This window comes from Lygodium microphyllum, chromosome 22 (assembly GCF_053477565.2).
Source record: "Lygodium microphyllum isolate KBCC chromosome 22, Lygodium_microphyllum_v1.1.10, whole genome shotgun sequence".
Classification (NCBI taxonomy): domain Eukaryota; kingdom Viridiplantae; phylum Streptophyta; class Polypodiopsida; order Schizaeales; family Lygodiaceae; genus Lygodium; species Lygodium microphyllum.
In genome coordinates, this window is record NC_141156.1 from 15,222,257 (window position 1) to 15,249,723 (window position 27,467).

At 42.6% G+C, this 27,467-nt stretch overlaps 1 protein-coding gene across 5 annotated transcripts in view; it reads left to right on the top strand.

The window, feature by feature from the left end:
* The window catches only part of KDTA (KDO transferase A), a 174,065-nt gene that overhangs the window by 82,306 nt on the left and 64,292 nt on the right, over window positions 1-27,467 (top strand). The gene's annotated exons all lie outside the window — the stretch shown is intronic.

Below are 27,467 nucleotides of genomic sequence, written 5' to 3' on the forward strand. Positions count from 1 at the left end.
GCTCGGGGATTGGTCTTTACTATACTCCTTGCGAGACAAATTTAGCCCCAAATTTGAGATTGAATGGTTGGCCTTTTGAATCTCCTTGACATTCTTGAGTTTCAGTTGTTGGAATTGAAGTCTGGGCCCTCAATTTTGAGTATGCATCTTGAAACAATTGTCAAACCCTAACTTTTGCTGCTTGTAAATTAGGGTTTACAATAGAGATTACTCAAAATCTCCACCTTTGATGACTCAATTGGATTTTATTTAGATAACTTGAGATATGGTCGGAGGATGAGAGAGAATGTTGAAGAGAGATAATTGAGACTTCCATTTGCGAGAAAATGAAAGAAATCAATTGCTACTGTTTTTTTTAGACAATCATGAAAGTTTCCTCCACTGATGGAACACCTTGAATATGATGTTGCCTAGTTGAAATAGCTCTCAAACCGTTGTCATTATTGTTGTAGTCTCTTTTGGGCATGTCAATAGCTCTTGGAGGGTCTTTTGCTGGCTAGAAATGGCCTGTCAACTATTGTAGTATCAATGGCAGCCTTCTCTCTCTTAGTTTTCTTTGCGCTATTCGTTTTGAGCTTAGAACACCTCAATTTGTTATTGTATGAAAATGACCCTCTCTCTCTTTCTCTCACTGTCTACAAAACGTTTTTTCTACTTTCATGGGCAAGTTTTCCCAAGTGGCAACCTTTTAATCCTGTTTTTCAGTATTATCTAGCTTATTAAATTAATTTTTAGAATATTAATTTTAAAAATTAATTTAAAAACTATATTAGTAAATTGGCTAGACCACTTTGTTTCCCAAGTATCCTTGAGTAGTTATTGACTCTTAGACCTATATTAATTAATTAATAAATACCTAGTTTCTAATGTCACCCCTAACATTAGTTGCCATTGACCAATAAATTAGTCTAGGTCCAAATCTAACATTGGGTACCGTTAGTACTTACTAGGCATAATTTAACACATCTTTTGTCTTTGGCACCAACTAATATCTTTAGGCCCTAGGTTTCGCATGATGAAATAAATAACTTGCACCTTAGATGTGCAAGTGACCTTTGCACATTCGATTAACTTTCAATTAAATGCCAAGCAAAATACTAAAATTTCACGTCCTTGTGAGATAGACCTCTCCGTTTGAAATCCTTACAACCATCCTCGATTGCACTATAATGTTCAAAGCAAAACATACTGCATTGGAATTTTCCAAAAGATATCATAGTGCAAACAACATTGGCCATTGCTGCTTAACAATGCTAATGTCAAACACTTATTGAAAATTTCCGGCCAGCATAAATAAAACATAAGACTCATAAAAAATCCAATACTGTTGCTAGAAACCCATAGCATATCTTGACTATTTTGGCCAAACAACCAGTACAATGCATAAACCAAGCATAAACCATGGTTGAACCATGTTGTAAAAATAAGCGTGCCATATGATCAACCTTTATATCTCCCTCACCAGAAGGAAATGGGCCTACTTATTGAACTTGCAAATAATGGTCCATATCCCATAATTCCCTATAGTTGTCTTAGAAAGCTCAAAGATAAACTCCTTAGCAATGCTCTACCAAGGTCTATGTGAAATAGGCAAGAGCTGCAATAAACCCGACATCTTCTGCCTATCATATTTTACTTTCTAACATATGATACATGTCCTCATCCTCAATAGAGTGAAAGGGCCTACTTATTGAACTTGCAAATAATGGTCCATATCCCATCATGCCCTATAGTTGTTCTAGGAAGCTCAAAGATAAACTCCTTAGCAATGCTATGCTAAGGCCTATTTGGAATAGGCAAGACCTGCAATAAACACGACATCTTTTGCCTATGATACTTCACTTTGTAACATATGATACATGTCCTAATAAATTGCTGAACATCATGTCTTAAAGAATACCAATAAAAGAAACGCTCGAGTGCTTTAACTATAGTATCAATACCTCTATGCCTTACATAAGAAAGGAACACGACTCTCAGTGATCACCTTAGGTCTCAACTGCTTTGTGACACACAGTCGTCACAAAGTGCTCATGCCTTTTGCCATTATAAAGCTCATCATATACATTTGTAAAATCTGAATCAGTAGTATACTGATCTTTCATGGCATCCAATTCAATGTGATATACCATAGTGACAGCCGAAATTTGAGGTTTAATGTAACAATGCTTCAACCACCACATTCTTTTTCTTATCTATGTGCACAATTTATAAGTGAAACATAGATAAGAAGTTGGTGCATCTCATGTGCTTCTTAGACAAATTAGTTTGAGTTAAGAAGAGCGCAAACCACCATTGCAATGCATTCCCCTTCAAGAAAATGGTTGCCTTTCAAATCTTAGGGGATTCGGCGAGGTGTCCTCTCGAATAGGTTGCATCAAATTGCTAAATAAATATTAAATCTTTCAACCTATCTTGTGCACCAATGAAGTACTCAAACTTCACTCTTTTTTCATCCTCATTATAGTCTTTTGCTACCCCTTTGGCAGTCAAGTTGTAAAACACTGGCTGCTGCAAAAGGGGTTCATTCGTTGTATTTGCATCATGACCATTATCAAAAGAAGCATTTGCACGACCAACACTCATTCCTTCATCACCATATGTACTTGGGGATGTAGATGTGTTATCAAATATTCCACTTTGTGTCCCAAGCATCATGCCAATGCCGCCATACATGGGTTTATGAATATTGGGCCTTGTACACCATGCATTGGTCGTTGCATACGATAAGGAGTTGTGCCACACATTCCCATATATGGTCCTTGATCCAACATAGTATGAAAACTAGTGCAACCACTAAAGTATCCTGGCTGCCCCATAATATACATGCATGCTCGGTTTGCAAAACCCATTGGATTGGCTTGACACTTGGATATTACATTGAGCATCGAGTTATACAATTGAGCTTGAGGGTCTTATAGTGAGACCGTGGGATTGATGCACCAAAGGTTAGAGATGAGTAAAAGAAAATGGTACCAATGGGATTGGATACCCAAATGCAAGGCCATTCTTTATCCACTTGCTGGTCATTTGCATCTTATGGCCTATAAGGGCTCGTTTCTTGATTACCAAACCACATTTTCTCCATATTGTCCATGCTATAAGCTTGTTCCAAGATTAGGCATTGCGTTTTCCCCTTTATTATGTACATTTTTAGAATAAGATGCATCATCACTACTTGATCCCATCTCACTCTTTAAGAAGGACATTCACATATATCTTGAGAAGTCATTAGTGATAAAAAAACAAGTATAACATGCCACTAGTGGTGGTAGCGTATGCTACTTCGCAAAAATCAAGGTGAATTAATTTAAGGGGCTCCTCAACTCTGTATGGTTTATTGAGGGAATGGACTTTGCGGTGTTGTTTTCCTAGCTAACAAGTTTGACAAACATCCTTGAACAATTTTAGTTGTGGAAGGCATTTAACCATGTGATGGTGTGACAACTCATATAGAGAGTTATACCCAAGGTGTTCGAAGTAGAATTGCAAAAGATGCTCATCATTTGTGGGCATAGTTGCACTCATACGTAGTACGAACTGGTTCGTACTATACGGTTCGTACCGTACCGTACCGTACGAATTCATAAAAAAATATTTTTTAATTTTATTTATTTATTTATTTTTTGCGTGGTTGTGGTTGTTGTTGTTGGTGGTGGTTTGGGTTATTGACTGTTGTTGTTGTGGTGGTGGTGGTGATTTTGTAGCCTTGATCGATCAACCAAGTGTAAAATATTACACGGCGCAGCAAACAGAATCTGAGAAAGAGATAGAGAGTACACAATAGATAAGAGGAGAATTAGTAAATTCTTTAACTCCAAACAACTGATACAAAGATGGCTCTGTCCACCCGTGCGCTTCCACTGTGTGAAGCTTAGATGGCGATCTAGACAGAAGATAGGTGAAGAGCTTAAGGCTAGTTGGAACAACTCTGACTGGGTGAAAGATGAGTGGGAGATGGCTGCGAAGGGGTTTAGCTTTTATAGCCCGCGAAGGTCGTTAGGTCGGCCTGCTGACCGACCTACCATATGAGCCTCCACTAGTCGGCCACCTGGAATATTCCCTTTACCATCGGGCCGGGGGCGTTGCCCCTGGACCCCCGCCAGGGGGGCCGCTGGCCCCCCTGGGACCCCCCAGCTAGGGGCCGCTTCCGCGGCCTCTGAACCCCACAATAGGGGCCCCTTTTAACTCCCTTACACCGCAACTCGATGCAATGCGTCTCAAGTTGCTACCAACTTAACCACTCCGTCTAACCCAAAGATTAGACCCACAACAGTCACCTTTTTGCCATCCGGTCACATAGACCTCATCTGATATACAAGTCAGGACTCAACCAATGTCCGCCGGGCTCACATTTGGCTTCTCCTCATAATGGGGGCCTTACAACTTTGAGCACCATGGATCATTGGTAGTACCTAATGAGGGTGGGGCATTGATCATATCTAACACCCCCCTCAATGTCCACCCATAGGTGAACTATCTCCTCGGCCCAATACCGAGTCTTTGAAGATGAACTTGAAGCAGATCCTTCGTAAGTGCTTCGGTGAAGATATCTGCTCCATTCTCCTCTGTTGGACAGTAGACCAGTTCCACTATCCTATCCTCCATCAAATCACGTACATAGTGATACTGGATCTCTATATGTTTGGTGCGTGCATGAAACACTGGATTTTTGGCAATGGCGATGCAACTCTGATTGTCACATCTCAGCACAGTTGGTTCTTCATCCTGCACTCCCATATGCCATAGAATCCTTCTCAACCATTCGGCTTCACATGGAGCAAAACAAGCTGCCTTGTACTCTGCTTTGGTAGAAGACAATGCCACTGTTGGTTGCTTCTTACTAATCCAAGAGAAAATTCCTGAACCCAAAGATAAACAATAACCAGAAACTGACTTCTTGGAATCAATGTCTCCTGCTCAATCTGAGTCACAGTTCCCCACAAGAGAAGTTCCGAAACTGCATATGATACCATAGTCAAGAGTTTCCTATCTAAGCACCCGCATCCCAGCCTTCCAATGACTCTCATGAGGTTTGTTTGAGAACCTGCTCAAAACACCAACAGCAAAACTGATATCTGGTCTGGTGTTACACAAGTAGATCTGCCAACCTCCTATACCTCCAAATGTCTGCTAGTGCTGATGTATCCTCGACGGATAACTTTGCATTCACCTCCATAGGTGTAGCTATCTCCTTGCACTCGGTCATGCCAAATGCCTTCAAGATCTCCCATGCATACTTCTTCTGAGAGATGAAGATCTTTCCTGGCTCCTGCCAGACTTCAATCCCCAAACAATAGTGCAGCAAGCCCAAGTCTGTCATTTCAAACTCAGAACTCAAAGCCTTTCGAGTTTGGTTGATCATATCTTCATAGTCACCTGTAATAAGAAGGTCGTCCACATATAGGACAATCACTACAGACTTTTTACCATCCCTGTAAACATACAAGTTAGCATCCGAGGCACATCTTTTGAAGTTTAGGTTTAAAAAGAACTTATCTATCCGCTGGTACCATGCTCTGGGGGCTTGTTTCAGCCCATATAATGCCTTCTTCAGCTTACACACTTTGTTCTCAGAATGGGGGGCCTCGAACCCTGGTGGTTGAGCCACGTACACCTCCTCCTTGAGGTCACCATTTAAGAACGTTGACTTAACATCCATTTGGTACACTGGCCACTTCTTGTGGGCAGCCATTGCAAGTACCGTGCGAATAGAGGTCATTCTGGCAGTTGGGGCAAATGACTCTTGAAAATCAAACCCTTCAACTTGTGAAAATCCTTGGGCAACCAGTCTAGCTTTGTACTTTTCTAAGGTACCATTAGCCTTGTACTTTACCTTCCAGATCCACTTGGTGCCAATAACCTTCCGCTTTGTTGGTCGATCCACTAGCTTTCAAGTGTCATTCTTCATTATGCTGTCATACTCTGCCTGCATAGCAGCCTTCCATGATGGATCTGCAAGTGCTTCTTCTAAGTCAGTTGGCTCCTTTACTTCTCTCATAATCTCAACCATCAAGGCCATATTGACTATGTGAGCAGAAGCCCTCCTTTGCTCCTCTATTCTCTGAGACCTCCTTGGTCCGTCTGCCTTCTCCTCAACAGATGCAGGCATAGGATTATTGTGGTCATAGAGCTGCTTCAGCCAACGCGGCAATGGCTTTTCTGGTGGGGTAATGTCAGGTTGGTAAACTTTTTCCTCATCATCTGAAGATGATGCTTCCTCCTCCTTAAGGATAGGGATAGCTCTCGAGACAGGTTCATAGTGGACTACTTCTTCGTCGCTTGATGATAAAGTGGAAGAACTTGCCTTCTCCTCCTTCAGTGTATGTGGCTTCTCCTTGAAAACCACATCACGGCTCGCGATGATCTTCTTTGCCTCTTGGTCATATAATTTGTAAGCCTTCTGCTCATCACTATAACCCAAGAAGATACATTTTCTGCTTTTTGGTTGTAACTTGTTTCTCTTCTCATCTGGAACATGTGCATAACATTCAGATCCAAAAATTCTGAAATGTGAGACAGATGGTTTCTTACCAGTGTAAGCCTCATGGGGTGTTTTTCGCTTGAGAGCCTTTGTGTAGCTCCGATTTAGAATGTAGACTGCAGTATTAACAGCTTCAGCCCGAAAATGGTTAGGCAATCCCTTGCTCTTTAGCATGCATCTTGCTATCTTCACAATGGTGCGATTCCTGCGTTCCACAACACCATTCTGCTAAGGTGTGTGAGGCGTCGTCAATTGACGCTTGATCCCTTTGCTCTTGCAAAATCCTTCAAACTCCTTTGAGTTGAACTCACCACCACCATCTGTTCTAAATTTCTTCACACTTTTCCCTGTTTCATTCTCAACAAGTTTTAGCCATTCTTTAAACTTACCAAAAGCTTGAGCCTTATCACGAAGGAAGTATACCCACATCTTCCTACTGTAGTGGTCGACAATCAACATAAAATAAGAAGGTCCCCCCAAGGCCTATGTAGGCATCTTACCACACAAGTCAGCATGCACCAACTCTAGAGGAGCCTGTGCTCTATTCTTGCTTTCTTGTGGAAATGCATTTCTCTGTTGCTTGCCCATCATACAAGCTTCACATGGTTCCTTCAATTCAGTTATTGTAGGTAGGTGAGCAACCATACCTTGCTTTTGCATCTCCTTCAATACTGTAAATCCGATGTGTCCAAACCTTTCATGCCAAAGCTTACTTGTGCCCACTCCAGCGGTGGCTGTAAGAGCACTTAGCTCATACAGGTTGTTCCTTCTTTCTCCTTTGCCAACAATTGTGCCAGCACTATCAAGAATTTCTGCACTTGTCTTCTTGAACCTTGCTTCATGACTAAGATCAGTTATGGCGGCAACTGATAAGAGATTTCTCCTGATTTTCGGGAACATACAACACTTTTGAAAGCTTTTTGACTTCATCATTTGCACCAACAAAAGAAATAGTATCTGTCTCCTGCAGTAGGGCATTTAGCATCATTTCCAACCGTCACAGTGATGGATTCTTGTAGAGGTTGCATAGAACTGTATAGACATTTTTTGTTGGTCATGTGACGGGAGGCCCTACTATCCAACACCCATGAGTCAGTGGTAGATTCTTCTTGCACCGAGGAGCACACTTCCTCAATGGTCGCCATGAATAATTCCAACTCTGCTTCAGCCGTATTGGCTGTCTCTTTCCCTTTACTTTTAAGGGTACCATTCTTTTCATCTGCCTTCTTGACACGATAATCTGCAATTGCATGTCCTTTCTTCTTGCAGTAGAAGCACTCTCCTTGAAACTTCTTCTTGCCACCCTTCTTCTTTTTGTCACCATCATTTTTGGTGGAGGAACCACCTTTGCCTTTTGCATTGGCAGAGAATGCAACATCTCCATTGTTGCTTCCTTCTCGGGCTTTTAGCCTCAACTCCTCCTCCATTAATAATGCACAAAACTCCTCAAAAGTCAAAGCTTGAGGTCTCACCTGAGTATTAAGGGCAGTTACTAGTCCATCAAACTTTTGTGGACAAATCCGAAGACACCTCCGAGCTAGCTCTTCGCTAGTCTTTTGTATCCCAGCGCCAGCCATCTGGTCGCGCAGATTCTTAATTCGAGTGATGAATGCTTCAACCGTCTCTCCTTCAACAAACTTCTCCGCTGCTAGTTGATTCTCCAAGTTTTGAATCCTCGTTTGGTTTCGTATTTCATACTGACTCCTTAGTACATTCCATGCATCTGACGCTTTGGTTGTATGCTGAATCAAAGTTAGAACACTGTCAGAACAGCTTGTAACTAAGGCACACAATGCATCCGTATTCCTTCGTTTCCAAGCTCGTAGAAGATCTGCATTCGGAGGAATCATCACACTAGGATTTGATGGGTCGGGGGTAGGCTGTGGTTCTGCATCAGTCCCCAGCACAGTCTCCAGAAGCTCATAAGAATCAAGGATAGTTGTAATTTTGAACTTCCACAAGGTGTAGTTTGTACCATCTAACTTGCCTTCGCTGAAGGTTGGTGGATGAATCCTCAGTGTTTCAATAGCCGGTACAGCAGCAGCACCTCCTGCACCGCTTCCTGATGCGGCAGAACCGCTTTCGGAAGTCGACATAGTTTCTCTTTGTTGTTGAAGCCTTTGCCTCTTGCACACTCTTCGATCTCTAGAGCCCCCTGGGTTCTGATACCATGTAAAATATTACACGGCGCAGCGAACAGAATCTGAGAAAGAGATAGAGAGTACACAACAGATAAGAGGAGAATCAGTAAATTCTTTAACTCCAAACAACTGATACAAAGATGGCTCTGTCCACCCGTGCGCTTCCACTGTGTGAAGCTTAGATGGCGATCTAGACAGAAGATAGGTGAAGAGCTTAAGGCTAGCTGGAAGAACAACTCTGACTAGGTGAAAGATAAGTGGGAGATGGCTGCGAAGGGGTTTAGCTTTTATAGCCTGCGAAGGTCGTTAGGTCGGCCTGCTGACCGACCTACCATATGAGCCTCCACTAGTCGGCTAGGGAATATTCCCTTTACTATCGGGCCGGGGGCGCTGCCCCTGAACCCCTGCTAGGGGGGCTGCTGGCCCCCCTGGGACCCCCTAGCCAAGGGCCACTTTCGCGGCCCTCGGACCCCACAATAGGGGCCCCTTTTAACTCCCTTACACCGCAAATCGATGCAATGTGCCTCGAGTTGCTACCAGCTTAACCACTCCATCTAACCCAAAGATTAGACCCACAACAGTTACCTTTTTGCCATCCGGTCACATAGGCCTCATCTGATATACAAGTCAGGACTCAACCAATGTCCGGGCTCACATTTGGCTTCTCCTCATAATGGGGGCCTTACAACTTTGAGCACCATGGATCATTGGTAGCACCTAATGAGGGTGGGGCATTGATCATATCTAACACCAAGAAAGGGGGTGGAAGCTTGATTAGACTCCTCATACATGTTTTGTTATGATTTATCCTAGAGCCAAAGGCCATACATAAGGTATTCAAGTAGTTCCAAACGTTTCTGGTTGATGTCCCATCATTTTTCACAATATGTTATTGTCATCAATAAATAAATTCAGCACCATTTGAGAAAATCATCAAGTAGCTTAATCCTATTGATTTTACCTTTGTTCACAGCTCATTTTGCACCACCCAACCCAAAGCATTAGTATACATTGCTAATAAAACTAGGCCAGAGGATAGCTTGGCCTAATGTACTTTCTGAGAGTACACAAATTAGTGAATGTACGATCGGTAGCTACTTTAGCCTTAGCAATGCCAAACAAAACCATAACAAAATTCATAAATCTTTTACCAAAACCTTTGGTGGTTTGTTTGGTAACTGTTGGTTTCACAGGTCATTTTGGCCTCTTGTAGACGTTAATAAAGCATCTCATGTAATTTCATCTCTCTCTCTCTCTCTCTCTCTCTCTCTCTCTCTCTCTCTCAACCTTCTCTCTCTCAAGCATACATGTCTCTTATTTGTATGATCATTCATGTATGATGTATCCACTCCTATGTATGTACTTGTAAGTTGTAGCGCATGTTGCGCATGCGGCATATGCCATAGAGGTTTTGGTGTGTTACCCTCAAGTATTCATCTTATATACTCCAATAGCATTGCTATTTAGACTTTAAACATCTGTTCTATCATCTATAGTTCAAAATAATGAAGTTAAATTTTTCTTTTGTACTAATATCGTACCGTACCTTATAAAATCTTAAGGTATCATTTAGTATTGTGTTTTATCATACTGTACCGTATCATACTTTTCGTACCTGACAACTATGTTTGTGGGCTCCTATGTGGTGGCTAAAGTGCGGAAGTGATGGAACTCAGAGCCCTCGGTAGTTGATTAGGATAGGAAATAAGTCATCATCTAGAGGCTAGTAGGCTGTGTCTCACCGCAAGCAATCGCTAAACAAGTTTGAGAGTCTGTGACCTCGATTGTGGTCAGAATAAAAAAGACTGTTTGCCTCAATCGGCAATGATGTTGAATGGATAAGAGAATTATCCCAAGCTTGGGGATATAGTAAACATTGTTCAATGAAGCAAGATTGCTCGCCCCAATTGGCAATGTTGTTGAATGGATAAGGAATTTACCCCAAGCTTGGGGATATAGTAAACATCATCTAGTGAAGCAAGATCTCAGCCCTTGTTAGTATCAAACTTGACATGACCTAGATCATGGATCTTGATTGAGGAGTTATTCCCATATCAAGCATTCTTGGTTGTAGAGGCGCGGGAGACAAAAATGTCCTGAATAGGATTCATCTGATGTGTGGCTCCACTATCCGCAATCCAAGAAAGTGAAGATGTGCTCGGTTGGGTAGAGTGAGCATTTGCGATGATCGCCTCGTTAAGAGGACAACTTACAAATATGGACTAAGCTTGCATTCTTTGATGTCTCTATAGAGACAGGGTGGGTTGTGGTCCAATAGAATAGTTAGACGTGCCCTTTGGAGTTGAGAATAAAACTACTTGTGATGGCTAGTTGGTCATAGTGTGGGTCTAATTCCTCCACTATCCCTAATTTTTGTTGCCACCACCTTGCCTCCCTTGTTGGGGGTTATCCAACTGAGGGGTTGGGATTTGATTTTTGGGCTTAGTATATGATCTACAATGTGGAAAGATGTCACATTTTGAGGAGAGGTGTCGGCTGAAGTATCCACATTGTGGGGAGGAGCGCATCAATAAGATGAAGGAGATTTGGGATTTACTTGCATTCGTGGGGAAGGTCCTGGCTTTGGAAGTCCTTGTTGTGATGCTTTTGTTTGTCATGATTTGGGAAACTCTCTCTAGTTACAAATTGGGAACAAAACCTTCGCAACATACAAGTCTTCTCACCTCTCATACATGGGATACTATCACTTGGGAGGAGCTATGATGCTTGAGAAGGACACACATCACAAGAAAACAAATTCTTGTGGAACTAGGATACAAAGTTGTGCTTTTGTGACATCATCATTGGTCCAAGCAAAAGAAAGGAAAAGAGAAGTTGAATAAATTAGAGTCACCTTTCAAGTGTGTTATCCTCACAGAGGAAGCACAAAGGATATTCCAAGCATTCACATTGTGGGAAGATGTCACATCTTGAGGAGAAACATTGGCTAAGGTATTCTCACCTTTGACTAGGGGCAAAAAAAGGGCCAATGATGGGGCCTCCATCTACATCTACCTCTACATTTGCCTTTACGACACAATCCATTCCTTCACATCCATCAATTGGAGGAGTATTCTTTGGCTATCTCATCTTTAGAGAGGTCTTTGGCTCATCGACAAGATGCTTGGAGTCATATGGCTCCTCAAGGAGACTTACACTAGGAACTTTGTGTGAAGATATGCTAGGGTTTGCACTAAGAAAACACAACATGTGTGACCAAGATTGAAACACAAAGACACAGACAATGACAAACATAACTCAAACCCTAAATGCAAAAATCAAACCCTAAATGCAAAATGCAAAATGCAAATGCAAAACTCAAAACTCAAACACAAAGAGAAGAAATTCTGAAGTGAATGAATAGTGTAAATGAATGTAAGAGTGCATAGAATGACCAAGGGAAGAGCAATGGAGTGTTGGAGAGTGACATCCACTGGAGATAGATCCCAAGTGATGTGACCACAAGTTGGAGTGCAAAAGACGAGGAAAACACCAAACATTGATCGGCAGGCAATCAAAACATAGAGGCAACAACAAGGATGATGCTTGGAGCAGAGCGTGGCAGTAGGAAGTTGTAAGCACATCAATAGAACTGCCGCTTGGAGGAGGAGGACCACGACTAGCTGTTTCTTGCAAAGGGGAGGACCAAACGCAAGCTCTAGAAGGTCGCCTAGAGGAGTGGAGGGCTGCCACATGATACCTTGGACTATAGAGTCCAAACAGAAGTAGTAAGAGGGGTTGGCGATGACACGGATGCCGAACATAGCCCAGTGTGGGACACTAGATGGTGAATGGTAGCAATGGACGAAGACGCTAGGCACTGGAGGAGCTGTGAAAGGAGTGGCATCAGTCGGTGAAGGGTATACCACCACATGGATGAAGGTTGATAGCTAAAATCAGCACAAAAAGAATGAGGTTGAATGGTGGGCAACTTGTTTGGTGCCCAAAAAAGTAGGATTTTCGGGGACCACTAAAACTTTTCCAAATTGTGCACCATTTTTGCATTTTTAATTAATTAAGCATGTTTTGGGGCTATTTAAGGATAATAATCAGTTGTAAAGCATGTTTTAGCTTGAACTCCCTCTTAGGCCCAACACTCAGCCGAAAAGGCAAGGCTTGCAATGTTTACCCCAAGGCTTCCCATCCCAAAGCAACCAGGGCATTGGACAAAGGGTGCATGTTAGTTTGCTGAGTGGCATACCAAGACTACAAAGTCAATGGTTATCTTACCAAGGGAGTACAAGTAGTCACCTTAGAGAGGATAGGGCATGAGACAAAGGGTGCATGTTGGTTGTTGAGTGGCCTACGAAGACTACAAAGTCATCAATGGTTATCTTACCAAGGGAGTACAAGTAGTCACATCGGAGAGGATAGGGCATGGAACAAAGGGTGCTTGTCAGTCTACCAAGCCCTACGAAGGTCGATGGAACCACATTGAACTTTTTTTTTGGGAGGGTTGGTGTGGAAAAGTTAATTTTATGGGTGGTGGCTGATTAAGTAACAGTGATCCAGAAGATGGGAATAGGGATGGTACACCCAACACATCACAAAACAGTACAAGCTTACCCATCCACTTGAGGGTGTTGATGACGAGGGAAAGGTAATGAAGTATCATGTGAAGAAGGATGGTGGTGTAATCCGTCGGTGGAAATAGCTTAAGATCCATCTAGTGGTGCTTTGCACAATGGAATGTATAGTATGCTACATGCTGAAGAATGCTCATGCAACAGGTGCCACTTGGACAATGTTTCTTGCGGGGAAATTGTTCACTTACCCAAGTCTCTAGTACAAAGCTGATGAAATCATGTGATTCATAGGAGAAGGTACAACAGGGGGGAAGGCTGATGTTGAAGACAAGTGCCGAAACTTATAGAATACCAAGAAGGATAGAAACCCTCTCTCAACTTGGATGGCGATGTCAAAGAAGGAAAAGAAGCCTGATGATTTCAGTCTTTGTGTGGTGTCGAGAACCATGTGGATGAAGAGGATGAAGCATTCCTACTGAAAGTGCAAGGATAGAAGGCACCGCTCTGATAGCATCAAGAGAGATGCTCAAGAGAAATAGCATCAAGAGAGATGCTGCATGATTTGTTGCATGAGGAGAAGTCTCCATGTTGGTAGAAGAGCAAAACTCTAAGTAGATGGAACCATGAAAGAAATGGCATGCAACTCCTGTCTCCAGCTCGGGAAGGATTGGTGCATATCTTCATGTTAGCCCTACACTAAAATACAAAACTCTACAAAAGAGAGAAAAATTTGCAAGCACAGAGGTGAGTAGTGAGATGCTCCCAAAAAAAAAATTTGAAAGTAAAGGAAAGTGATCCGAGAAAATTACAAAAAATATTTGTCTAACATTTTGTTGATTTTTTGTACATTTGGAGCTTTGAAATAAAGAAGAGGGTGGGAACAATCTCTTGGGAAATCCAAAACATCACTGGATGAAAATATTTCATGGATCGATTTACCAAGGGGGGGTGAAGAGTAAAGATCAATGGAGGAAGGTGAAGGAAAAATGTATAATGTGAAGAGGAAAGATATGAAATGGATTTGGAGCCATCCAAAGGGCATGTGAGGCTCATAATGTCATGACTTTGGAGCCTTATGACAATTCAACCAAATGGGACCCTTCTTGAAAGCATTAGTGGAAGAAAAATCAGGCATGTGATTTTGTAAGATTTTTTAAAAATACTTCCACTCCGATCCAAAAAAACTTTTCGACATGAAAGTTGTAGCGCGTGAGCTGAAGTTTCGGCTGGTATTTTTTTATAATTTTTTGGAGCTAAGAGTCGGGAGATATGGCCAAAATGGTGGATGTCAACTTTTTCCAACTGCAGTGGAGACCACCTCCCCAATTTAATACACATCCATACTTTCTTCCCCACACTTAACACTTCCATAAAACATCATTCATTAGACTCCAACCCTTTCCCCTCTCTTCTCCTCTCTCTCAAGCTAATAAACCATTAGAATTCCCCTCCTAAATCACCCTCAAATCATCCTTAGTTGTAGTAGTAATGTATGAACTCTCATTACTCTCTCTCTATTATTGCTAGATATGATCTTATTTTATGAAGATTCTCTATATTTTTTTATAGGAGAGCTCTTGGACTCAAGCTATGGGGGGGGAGAATGGAGACAACTCACCTATGATGGAGCTTGATTAAGTACAAATTGGTCAACAAAACATTTAGATGGAGCTTCCATATTGGTGGAACCGCCTTAATGCAGCTTTGATGGTGTTAATTCCTATTACATCTTAACCTCCTCCCTAAACACCCTCAAGGCCTATATAAAGAGGCCTTCTCCTTTGTAATTTGTAAGAAGAGAGAGAGCAAAGAGGCCTCCTTCAGCCCTATTGAGCCTTCCCCATTCACCTTCATGAGCTTATGGAATTCCTTCTCTTACTATAGCTTATGTGTGCTCTACAATGTAATAAGCCCAGGATATTGGTGTCCATATTGTGTATATTGGTTATGTCCTGAGGTTTCTCCATCTCTTAAGTTTATTGATTCATCTATTTTTTCGTAGTTCTCTCATTCTCACTCACTCTCTCTCTCTTCCTCTCTTAGTTTTCATCTCTTCTCTCTTACAATCTCCTCTCCCTCTTGCATAGCATCCTAGTCTGCTCTTCCATGACTAGGTGGTGCCCTTATCTCATTCACTTTGTGGCAGAAGGGAGTTTGGCATAGTATAGAGGCTGCCATACTGAATTTCATTCGTCATAAATTGGTGCCTCTACAGAGGACATTCTCATCCATGCGGGACGATACAACACATGGTGGTGCATCCTCTACAACAAGTACTCTAAGTGGCTCTTCTCCAACGCCTTCACCAACTCTTTTTGAAGCTGATCGAAGTCCACGACTCCCACAATGGTCTCCCAAGGAAGCCCAAGAAAGAAAGTATGCCTATCGGATGACGGCACTCATGCGGGTAAAAGGTGTTCACTTTAGAAATTCCATTATCTCACAAGGGAAAAAAATATGTTGCTATCAATTGCTAGGTTCTCATAATTGTGGTGAGTGTTTTGCAAACAAAGTGAAAGCCCTTCCGAGAGGTCCTCGTCTCCAAATCATCAAATCCCTCTCTCTCTCCGGCCTAATCCACATCAAAGGAGGACAACTATGCATGAACGGTGTGGAGTTTTGTAGAAGTGCAAAGTATGAAGACTACCCTCAACTGTTGTTAGCTCGAAGGTTGGGTGTGGTTGAAAAGGTGGCCATTACACCTTATGAAATATATGTCGCCGAGGATGGACACACCAAGGCAAGAACAATCATTGGTGAGCAAATTCTCCGTATAGCAAAGTTGGTGGGATCCCAAAAGAAACATTCTGGGAAAAATCCTTCATAATTCAAGAAAGTGCATTTCCTCTACTCCCTTAAGTAGTTTCTACTCATGAATAATAATAATGGCCCGAATTTCTACACCTTCGACTCTGTACAAAACATCCAAGTTAATGTATGCATCAGTAGGAAGATTTTCTTCCAGCAGCGTCTTGTCATGTACTTTGGGGCTGAAAGATTAAGGGAGATTCTTGTATCACCAGAACCTATAATCTTCCCAATGCTAGACTACAATGCATCCTTCAATGTACATGTCTTTATCCTATTATAATAGTTTCTCATGAATCACAACGAGTTGTATGGACCTATCCGTCCACTTGCTATGCAAACTGTGCATATTGTAGCTAGCACAAAGCTCAGATTCCAAGGCATTATTAGAAGCATATTGGGGCTTAGACGTCTTGCTGAAATCAATGCATCTGTAAACCCATTCATCCTTCTTCTCATAAAATACAACTTAAGTCTAGACGTGTTCATCTTTGTACTTTACTAAGGCAACATGGCATTTCCAAGCTTCTTTGGGCGCAATGGAGAAAATGCATTGGATTTTTTGGACAACCTTGAGATGGCCTTCCTTGTCTTTGTGAGGGATGATGAAGCATTAAAGTTGAGGGCTTTTCCTTTGGTGCTCAAGGAAGAAGCTAGAATGTGGTTCCAAACTCTAAATCCGGCCCAAAGAGCTGAATGGAAAGGATTGAAGGCAGCTTTCTTGCAGAGATTTCAACAAACTAACTCAGCTGAAGAGTTATGGCAACGACTTTTGGCCCTCCATCAAAGTGATCCTTATGGTTGTGCAACTTATGAGGAAGGGTTTTTGAAGCTTTGGGGGCAGTGGTCAGACTCACTGAACCCTGGAGAGAGAGCTCCAAACTGCCTTCAAAAGGATCGATTTATTTCAGGTTTGTATCCCTTGCTCAGGGAGAAAGTAAAGGTGAAATTTCCAAACACTTTTGAAGATGCTTTGAGAATCACTAGGGAAAAGAATCGAAAGATTTTGTACCAAGCCCAAGCTAGCCAAGCAGGTTTGGGAAACAACATCACAACTATGGAGGCCTCTCAAGTTTTCCCAAATGTATCTAATGCACCAGGCCTTGTTAGAGGTCAAGAAGACATGATCCAACAAATAAACAATCTTACTAATCAACTAGAGGGTTTGAGAGTGAATCTTGTGCAAGGTGCAAGAAGACCTATCGAGGGGAATGGTGGGAATCGACCACAAATGCGGCAACAAGCAAGAGAGATGTTGTGTTACAATTGTGGAGAAAATGGACATGGCATGTACAATTGTCCTCACCCTAGAAGATATGATCACCCTGTCAGAGGTCCTCGACAACAAGTAAGCCCTCCTCGTGCTAGGACTCAAGAGCAAGAGCAATCACGACCTGCAATTTTACAACCACCTTATGTTCAAGCTGAAACCCCTATTGTTCAACCAAATGTTAATGTCATAAAAATAGAAGAGGTGGTCAGGGATAGAAGGCTCCAAGAAGAAATAGCAAGAGGTAAGATGAAGGTAGATGTAGTAGAGACCATGCCTATCAAGCGGGTACGTGTCCAGACTGAGGCAAGCAAGGAAGCAACCAATGAGGCAAGTACATCACGGGCACTTGGAGATGAAGGGAAGAAGAGAAAGACTCGAACTAGGTCTAAAATTGATATCTCTGACTTCCCTTTGGGTCTCGGACACAACCTTATGATCTGGTAGCAGACGTGAGCTCTCAAGGGCCAAAAATTACTTGGCCACAACTACTTCATGCCTCTCCAAAGCTACGACGACAATGGTCAAAAATGGTAAGCACAAGGGCAAGGCAAGGTAAAATGGTTAGTGCAATCAAGGCATATGGACTCAAAGATATAGTGCCTATAGTGGAGGCTCAAATTAAAGGTCAACGGATTCGAAAAACATACATCGATAGTGGAGCAGAGGTTTGTGTCATGACAGAAAAACTTATGCATCAATTAGGTTTAGAAGTAATGGAATCCTCAACCTTCAGGGCAAAGATGGCCAACAATGATGCGGTCACATGTGTGGGTGTAGTGAAAGCTTTGAGAGTTTCTGTTTTTGGAATCACTGCAGCAGTGGATGTTTATGTGATGCCAGTAAAGGGGGAAGGATATCCCCTCATCCTAGGGAGACCTTGGCTTATGGGCATCGGAGCTAGGCAAGATTGGGCAACAGGAGATCTGGAGTTGAGGCCACGTAAGGTGGGTGGCCACGATCAAAAGGTGGTTTACAACTTGAAGAGTGGGGGTCAAGAGAACCTTGAACTAGAAACGTCTGCCGATGAGTGGAGCTCAAGTGGATGTTCCTCATCAGTAGAAGAGGAAGAGAGTTCAAGTGGAGAGAGTGATAGCACTCTCGAAGTTATGGGCGTCACCTTAAAAGAACCTACCTTATCAGAAGACAACCCAAGAATCCAAGGAGAAGATGTGTGGGATGCTAGCCTGGAGAAGATGATATCCAAGGATATAAAGGATGAAGAAAGGGAGGGTTATGTGAATGTTCTCAAGAAGCATGCGTCATTGTTTATTTCTGATATACTCACATTACAGGTGTCACTGCAGTGAAGCATCACATCCAACTCAAAGAAGGAAGCAAACCTATAGTACAAAGATTGAGAAGACTGGGAGTTGTGCAACAGGATGCACTGTTGATGGAGGTGAAGAGACTCTTGAATGCAGGATTCATATACCCAGTAGAAGATTCAGAATGGGTCTCCCCAGTAGTAGTGAGGCCAAAGAAAAATGGTAAGTGGCGAGTATGCATAGATTACAAGCCACTAAATGCTGCAACAAAGAGGGACCACTTCCCTCTCCCATTTCAGGATGAAATCTTGAATGAAGTAGCGGTACATGAGCGGTATACGGTGTGTGATGTCTACTCTGGCTACTTCCAGATTCGCATTGCAGAGGAGGATCAAAAGAAGACCACTTTCATCACACCATGGGGCTGTTTTGTCTTTCGGGTCATGCCCTTTGGTCTCACAAATGCCCCAGCAACCTTTCAACGATTCATGAATACGGTTTTCCAACCTTACTTTGGTAAGTCCATAAGGGTTTTCATAGATGACTTTTGTATTTACAGCTCAAGGAGCATACATCTACGCAAGGTTGATGAAGGATTTACTCGCTTAGCTAGGTTGGGTGGACAACTAAATAAGGATAAATGTCACATTGGGGAAAGCAAGGTTACACTACTAGGGCATGTAGTGTCAATTGAAGGAATTGAGGTAGATCCAAATAAGGTAGAAACATTGCTAGCACTACCTTCCCCAACCTCCATCAAACAATTAGTCTCCTTCTTACAAAAGCTAAGATATTTGGGTAGATTTATACACTTACTCTCTCAGGCCATATACCCCCTGCAGCAACTGACACGCCAAGAAACACTTGTATGGAGTGAACAGAGTGAAGGATATTTTAAGGAGATAAAGAAAATGTTGGGGTCACTTCCTATAATCCTCCAGCCTTGTTGGGAAGAAACATTCTTTGTAAACCCTAGTGTGGGAGAAGAGGCCATCGGTGCTGCTCTCCTACAAAAAGATCCAAAAACATCCTTCATGAGGCCTGTGTATTTTGCCAGCCGCCTCATGAAAGCCTCAGAGAAGGCTTACACCTCCATGGAACAACTAGTGTTGGCCCTCATGTTTGCAGTAACCAAATTTCGGCCATATTTACTTCCAAAGAGGTTTGTGATCATCACTGTGGAGGATATGTTTCCCTATGCACTACAACATATGGAAATCTCTGACAAAATAGCAAAGTGGGTGGTCCGACTTCAAGAGTTTGACTATACAGTGCAGGTTGAAAAAACAACTCGGGCATGCTTGGCTGATATTTTGACAAATAGGTGCTATGAGAAAAAACTCGTGGTGAAAAGAAAAAACCTTCCACCACCCCCATCCATAAAAACTCTTGTAGATGCTTATAGCCTCTACTTTGATGGTGCATACAAGAGAACTAAGGATAAGGCAGCCGCAGGCATTGTTGTTTTCTCTCCTTTAGGAGAGAAAATCTATTGTGAAGGAATCATCTTGGAAGGTGTCCACTCTAACAATGAGGCAGAATATCAAGCTTTAATTCATGGTCTTTGTTGGTGTCTTAGTAATTCAATCGAGAGATTGAATGCTTTTGGAGACTCCATGCTATTGGTAAGGCAAATGCAAGGTACATGGGCATGCAAAAATACAAACCTCTCTAGTAAAATGAGAGAGGCCAAATCTCTTATGAGAAGATTTAGGGAGGCACAAGTACATCATGTGCCAAGAGACCAGAACAAAGATGCCGACCATCTAGCATCATCAAAGCTGAATGAGTCAATGGTGGGAGCAGTGGCTATCAAACCCCCACTTCGACAAGGCAAGGAAGACTTAGAAGATATTCTACATCTCTTAGAACAAGGAGAAGCTTCCAAACACCTGACTAAGGGAGAAAGACAGTGGCTAGCTCGGAAGGCTACAATATATCGCATAGTAAATGACAGTTTGTATTGTCTTGGTAAGGATGGTGTGCTTAGGAAAGTGCCGTCAAAATGGGAAATTCAAGAAATCTTAAAAGCTTGCCATGATGATGTGTGTGGAGGCCACTTTGCACACGACATCACAAGTAGAAAGGTTCTACAAGCCGGCTTTACTTGGCCCAGTCTACACCGAGATGTCAAATATTGGTGTCAAACATGTGAAGAATGTCAGAAATCAGGACCACGACGGCTCATAGCAGAACCCCAAACCCCAATCAAGGTCTATGGACCCTTTGAGAAGTGGGGAATTGATGCCATAGGGCCTCTACCACGCACTCCATCAGGAAAAGAGTATATTATCATGGGGGTAGATTACATGACTAGATGGGCCGAGGCTATGCCAACTAGAAGAATCACTGCTAAGGAAGTGAGTAAATTCATCTTTGACCACATTTGTTGTAGGTTTGGTACCCCTCTTGAAATACTATCAGATAGAGGACCAGGGTTTAGAGCTAATGTGGTGGGTGAACTCATGCAAAAGCTAAATATTCAACGACGACACTCTACCCCTTACTACCCTCAATGCAATGGATTGGTCGAAAAGGTAAATGGAATGATTTGTAAAATCATCAGCAAACAGGTACATTCAAGGCCCCGGGATTGGGACAAGCACCTTAGTGGAGCTCTATGGGCTTACAGAACCTCCTTCAAAACCATGTTAGGGTTCACACCTTTTCATCTAGTTTATGGACAAGAGGCTCTTTTGCTTATTGAAGTTAAATTAGCTAGCCTTCGAGTATTAGGTGGCACAGTAGGCTCTCAAAAGGAGAAGTTACATCAAAGATTACTGGACCTAGAGAGGCTACAATTGGATCGTGAAGAAGCCATCAACCACTACTCCCAGGAAGCTGAGAAGCGTAGAGAAAATTTCAACAAGAAGCTAACAGATAAAAACATCAAGGAGGGATCTTTAGTGCTTCGATATGACAATTGCTTTGATAAAAGAAAGGATGGCAAGTTTCTCTACCGGTGGGAGGGACCGTTTTGAGTCACAAAAAAATTCAACAATGGCTCCTACAAACTTCAAGACATTGAGGGAAAAGTTCACAAGACCAGTGTAAATGGATGGCGCTTAAAACCCTATCACATCAGGGTGGGGTTAGCTCAAGATACCAAAGAGTGTCTAGAGGCATAAATACCTCTAGCCAGGTTGGGGGGGGCTATATGATCCGAGAAAATCACAAAAAATATTTGTCTAACATTTTGTTGATTTTTTGTACATTTGGAGCTTTGAAATAAAGAAGAGGGTGGGAACAACCTCTTGGGAAATCCAAGACATCGCTGGATGAAAATATTTCATGGATCGATTTACCAAGGGGGGGTGAAGAGTAAAGATCAATGGAGGAAGGTGAAGGAAAAATGTATAATGTGAAGAGGAAAGATATGAAATGGATTTGGAGCCATCCAAAGGGCATGTGAGGCTCATAATGTCATGACTTTGGAGCCTTATGACAATTCAACCAAATGGGACCCTTCTTGAAAGCATTAGTGGAAGAAAAATCAGGCACATGATTTTGTAAGATTTTTTAAAAATACTTCCACTCCGATCCAAAAAAACTTTTCGACATGAAAGTTGTAGCGCGTGAGCTGAAGTTTCGGCTGGTATTTTTTTATAATTTTTTGGAGCTAAGAGTCGGGAGATATGGCCAAAATGGTGGATGCCAACTTTTTCCAACTGCAGTGGAGACCACCTCCCCAATTTAATACACATCCATACTTTCTTCCCCACACTTAACACTTCCATAAAACATCATTCATTAGACCCCAACCCTTTCCCCTCTCTTCTCCTCTCTCTCAAGCTAATAAACCATTAGAATTCCCCTCCTAAACCACCCTCAAATCATCCTTAGTTGTAGTAGTAATATATGAACTCTCATTACTCTCTCTCTATTATTGCTAGATATGATCTTATTTTATGAAGATTCTCTATATTTTTTTATAGGAGAGCTCTTGGACTCAAGCTATGGGGGGGAGAATGGAGACAACTCACCTATGATGGAGCTTGATTAAGTACAAATTGGTCAACAAAACATCTAGATGGAGCTTCCATATTGGTGGAACCGCCTTAATGCAGCTTTGGTGGTGTTAATTCCTATTACATCTTAACCTCCTCCCTAAACACCCTCAAGGCCTATATAAAGAGGCCTTCTCCTTTGTAATTTGTAAGAAGAGAGAGAGCAAAGAGGCCTCCTTCAGCCCTATTGAGCCTTCCCCATTCACCTTCATGAGCTTATGGAATTCATTCTCTTACTATAGCTTATGTGTGCTCTACAATGTAATAAGCCCAGGATATTGGTGTCCATATTGTGTATATTGGTTATGTCCTGAGGTTTCTCCATCTCTTAAGTTTATTGATTCATCTATTTTTTCGTAGTTCTCTCATTCTCACTCACTCTCTCTCTCTTCCTCTCTTAGTTTTTATCTCTTCTCCCTTACAATCTTCTCTCCCTCTTGCATAGCGTCCTAGTCCGCTCTTCCATGACTAGGTGGTGCCCTTATCTCATTCACTTTGTGGTAGAAGGGAGTTTGGCATAGTATAGAGGCAGCCATACCGAATTTCCTTCGTCAGAAAGCAAAGCTAAGTGTAATGTAATGAGTATGTAAGTATGCAGCGGAAGTAAAAAAAATGGAAAGGCCAAGTGTGTGGTCACCATCACATACGGCAAGTAGGGGAAGTAGTCCTAGAAGGTGTAGTGGATGCCCTAGGAACGGATGCGTAAAGTGCAGTAGGTGAGCCACTAGTAGACCAATCAGCCAATCTTTTCAGGAGTGGTGAAGGAGATAGGTTGTTGAGGCTATCTGCATGCCACATGTCTAGTAGCCCCTGGGGTAGATGGAGTAGATGGTGCAATAGTGGGAAGCGTAGCCCTACTCGATTGGCCAGTCGGAGTGGAGGTGTCACAATGGTTTGTTGTGGTTTTCTAGGTGGAAGACCCTAGGTCTTGGTACGACACTCCTTGTCCACATGGCTTGAAGGCTGATCTCAGATAGTGTGTGCAAAATCTATTTTTCTTAGGAATTTGTTGCCAAAGGGGTTGTGTTTCTTTGGTTCCATTGGAGGAAGGGGCATCACCCTTGTTTTGGCTTGCCTTCACATCTTAGGAGTTTTTGCCATTGTTGGTTTTCTCTCGCGAAGAAGAGGCAACCAACCCTCGCCCCTTTGAATGGATGTGCGTGGAGGACTTTTTGTGGACTTGATTGTGCAATTGTGCGTAGCATAAGAATTGACTTTCAAACTTGTAGAAGGTTGGAAATGTCGGTAGGTAGATAATATGCTAGATAAAATGGAAGTATTTGTTGGGCAACTTGTTCAAAAATAATGTGACTTGATCGTCATCTAACTTCGGGGAGCCGGTAGTGGCAAACTCCACAAGTAATCGCCAATATTCGGCCAACTTGACTTTTGAATCATCCCCTTCCTTTATTGAAAACTTCCGAAGCTCAAAATCGAGATTGATATATCGATTGCGATCTCGTGCCTCATATCAACTCAGAAAGAAACCTTTGTATTAACTTAACATTGGCTATAGTATTGCGGGCTCTCCATTAATGGATGTGATTAGGGTGAGCTAATCGGGGTAAGTACCAATGATGAGGTCCCAGAGTCCCTAAGATTCAAGCACTTGTTGTATGAAGTTCGACCCATTAAAATGGGTCTTATTTGTGAAGGCATTCTTGGCCATTGCAATAGGAGTGGTAGTGCTAGGAGAATAGAGAAGGTGTATAATGGAGGTAAGGTGGTTGGGGGGATAGGGTGGGGGAGTGGAGTACAATGGGAAAGTAATCCTAGAGTGCCCACCATGCATGTGAGAAGTATGTATAGTGGGGTAAAATCGGGAAGTAATCCCAGAGTGCCCACCATGTGTACGAGAAGTGTGCACAATGGTTTCAAAGGTAGGAATGGGTATACTGGGTAAGGGTATGGTAACCGAATGGGGAGCCCAGGGTGGAGCGATAGGGACACGGGAAGCAGAGGATGGGAATCCTTGTGCAGGAGTTATCCAAGGGATGTGTGATGATCTATAAGTAGAGGATGGATATGCCTGCATCTCAAAGGTCGTATGGAGGGGGGGGGGGGTTTGTGAGTGTGCAGAGGTAGTGAGGGAGATGCCCATCATAGCCGTCCCAGATTGTAAGGATGTAGTAAAGTGGGGATATGTGAAAGGTACAATGTTAAAGGGTGGCATTCTCCCTAACGATGCACCAAGAGGTGGAGTGAATGGAGGGTAAGTAGATGGTGGGATGGGGAATGAGAAAGTACTAGGAGTGGAGATGGAAGATCCAACCCGTGGTGTGCTTTGAGTAGAAGTGGAGTGTAATCCCAAATTTTTGGAATGAAGATGCTAGTAGATTAGAATGTGGAGAAGATAGCAGTGGGATGTGAGGGAGTTGAGAGGTGTGGTTTACTTGCTTAAATGAAACAGATGGTAAAGATATACCGGCTGAAGGGTATTTGCTTTGAGAGCTTCATCTATTAAAGTTAACATGCTGAAAGCCATCTAGATTTTGCACAACTAAAGGAGAAACATTAGAGGATTTTGGCTCATAGGACTCAAAAGGGTTATTTGAACTTGACATAAGGCTTCACTGTGATGAAGAAGAAATGTCAAGGTCCCTCCAAGATTAGAGAGATGGCTAGTCTCACCAGTTGATCTAGACAGAGTAGTAGCACTTGTTGGAGGGGTGTAAACCTGAGTGTACATGATCTGTAAGTACTTCTCAAACTCCTCATTTATAAGATGATCAAAACGAGAGGAAGAAGATGGTAAAGGTGAAGGTGTGTCTACCTCCTCCTTGAGACCATTATGCCTTCTCAGAGCCTCTAATGTTGGGGAACCCTGATAGGGCGTCATAGTCTCCATAGAAGAAGGTGCTTGAGACATTATGAATTAGAATCAAGTCGTGTATGAGTTTGGCACAGACTAGGCTCCACAATCATCGTAGGATACTCTTTAGAAGAACACCAATTTTGATACCATGTGAAGATATGCTAGGTTTTGCATTGAGGAAACATAGCATGCATGACTGAGATTGAAACACAAAGACTCAGATAGTGACAAGCAAAAAACAAACCCTAAATGCAAAATACAAAATGGAAACACAAAACTCAAAACTCAAACACGAAGAGAAGAAACTTTGAATTGAATGAATGTTGTAAATGAATGTAAGAGTGTATAGAATGCCCAAGGGCAGAGCAATGGAGTGTCGGAGAGTTACATCCACCGGAGATGGATTCCAAGTGCTGTGACTACCAATCGGAGTGCAAAAGACGAGGAAAACAATAAACACTGATCACTTGGTAGTCAAAAGACAGAGGCTACAACAGGAATGATGCTTGGAGTAGAGCTTGGTAGTAGGAAGCTGTAAACGCAGCAACAAAATGCTGCTTGGAGGAGGAAGGCCACAACCAGTTGTTGCTTGCAAAGTGGGGGGCCATACACAAGCTCTAGAAGGTTGCCTAAGGAGTGGAGGGCTGCTATTTGATACTAGGGATTGTAGAGTCCAAACGGAAGTAGTAGGAGGGGTCGGCAATGAGGGAGATGTCGAATGCAGGCAAGTGTGGGGCACCAAACAGTGGGTGGCAGCAATGGATGAAGACGTCAGGCATTGGAGGAGCTGTGAAAGGAGTGGCAACAATCACGAAGGGTAGACCGCCACATGGGTGAAGGTTGATGGCTGAAATTTGCACAAAAAGAATGAGGTTGAATGGTGGGCAAGTTGTCTATCTATAGATGTTGAAGGCTGGCCCAAAAAATTAGGGTTTTTGGGGACCATTGAAACTCTCTGAAATTGTGCACCATTTTTGCATTTTTCATTAATTAAGCGTGATTTGGGGCTGTTTAAAGATGCTAATCAGCTGTAAAGCATGTTTAAGCTCAACACTTTGTTCATAGGAGGGCATATTTGTGATGTTGCTACATTGCCTCTATTATCTGATTGTCCATCTTAGAGCTTTTCTTTTTATAAGTGCTTCATATGTTTTGAACTAAGGGGCTTCCATCTCCTCTTTGTTAACAGCCTTATGAGACTTGGCACATGGGTTGTCTTCATCGAGTAGGCCGTATTTGTTAAGGACTCTAAATTAGGAGCCATCCGTACAAAAAATTATAAGAGTGAGGACTATATCAGCTCCGTTCCCCTTTTGGTGCGAAGGACCCTCCTAGGCATTTCCCATTAGTGCACCTCCCATCCCACAAATTCTACTCCATCCTTCACCATCTCCTTTGGCAGTTCCCTTTTAGCCCCCCAATTCCTTTATGACGGGGACGATCTTAGAGATGCAATTGTGGTTTCCCTAGCACTTCTTGTTTTATACAAGGATTCCTAGTATCGTGAGGAACTTCTTTAGGGATTGTAGTCTTCATTGGGTCTTTCTTTCATATGGGTGCCTCTTTCCTTTATCATTGAGTCACTATTCCTTGCCATTAGCATGCCAATCCAATGGCCTTGGTCCTTGCTGCTCTTTTTTGGCAGATTACGGCGCCTTTGATAGCTCCTAACTGTTGCCTCTCAGTTGGATCGAAGGCTTGGTTCACGCCTTCCCGATTGGGCATCACTCAAGTGATTTGCTTGAGGCCTCTCCACTCCCTTTGGCCTATGGTAGCCTCTCATTGGATTGGGCTTTCATCTGGAGAGGTGGACACACTCTTTGTGGTTGGGATTCTTCATTGATGAACTTCATTGGTTGTGGCACTCTTCCTGTTGCTCTCAGATCTATTCCATCTCTTTTGGCTTTCTGCCATATCCAGGATCTAAGAGGGGGTGTTAGTTAGTCATATGTATCTTGTATGGTCATCTAATGCCTATGGGCCTCAGTCTTAGTCAGATGAGGGCATTAGGAGCTCTATAGTGTATCTGTCCATCTATTCATCTCTCCTAGGCATTTCAGGTGGAGGTCCTTCCTGCCTTCTGACTGTCTCTCAGCCGGAGTGCTTGTCTAGAGTGGGCAGCACCTATGGGCAGCCAGCCTATTTTCA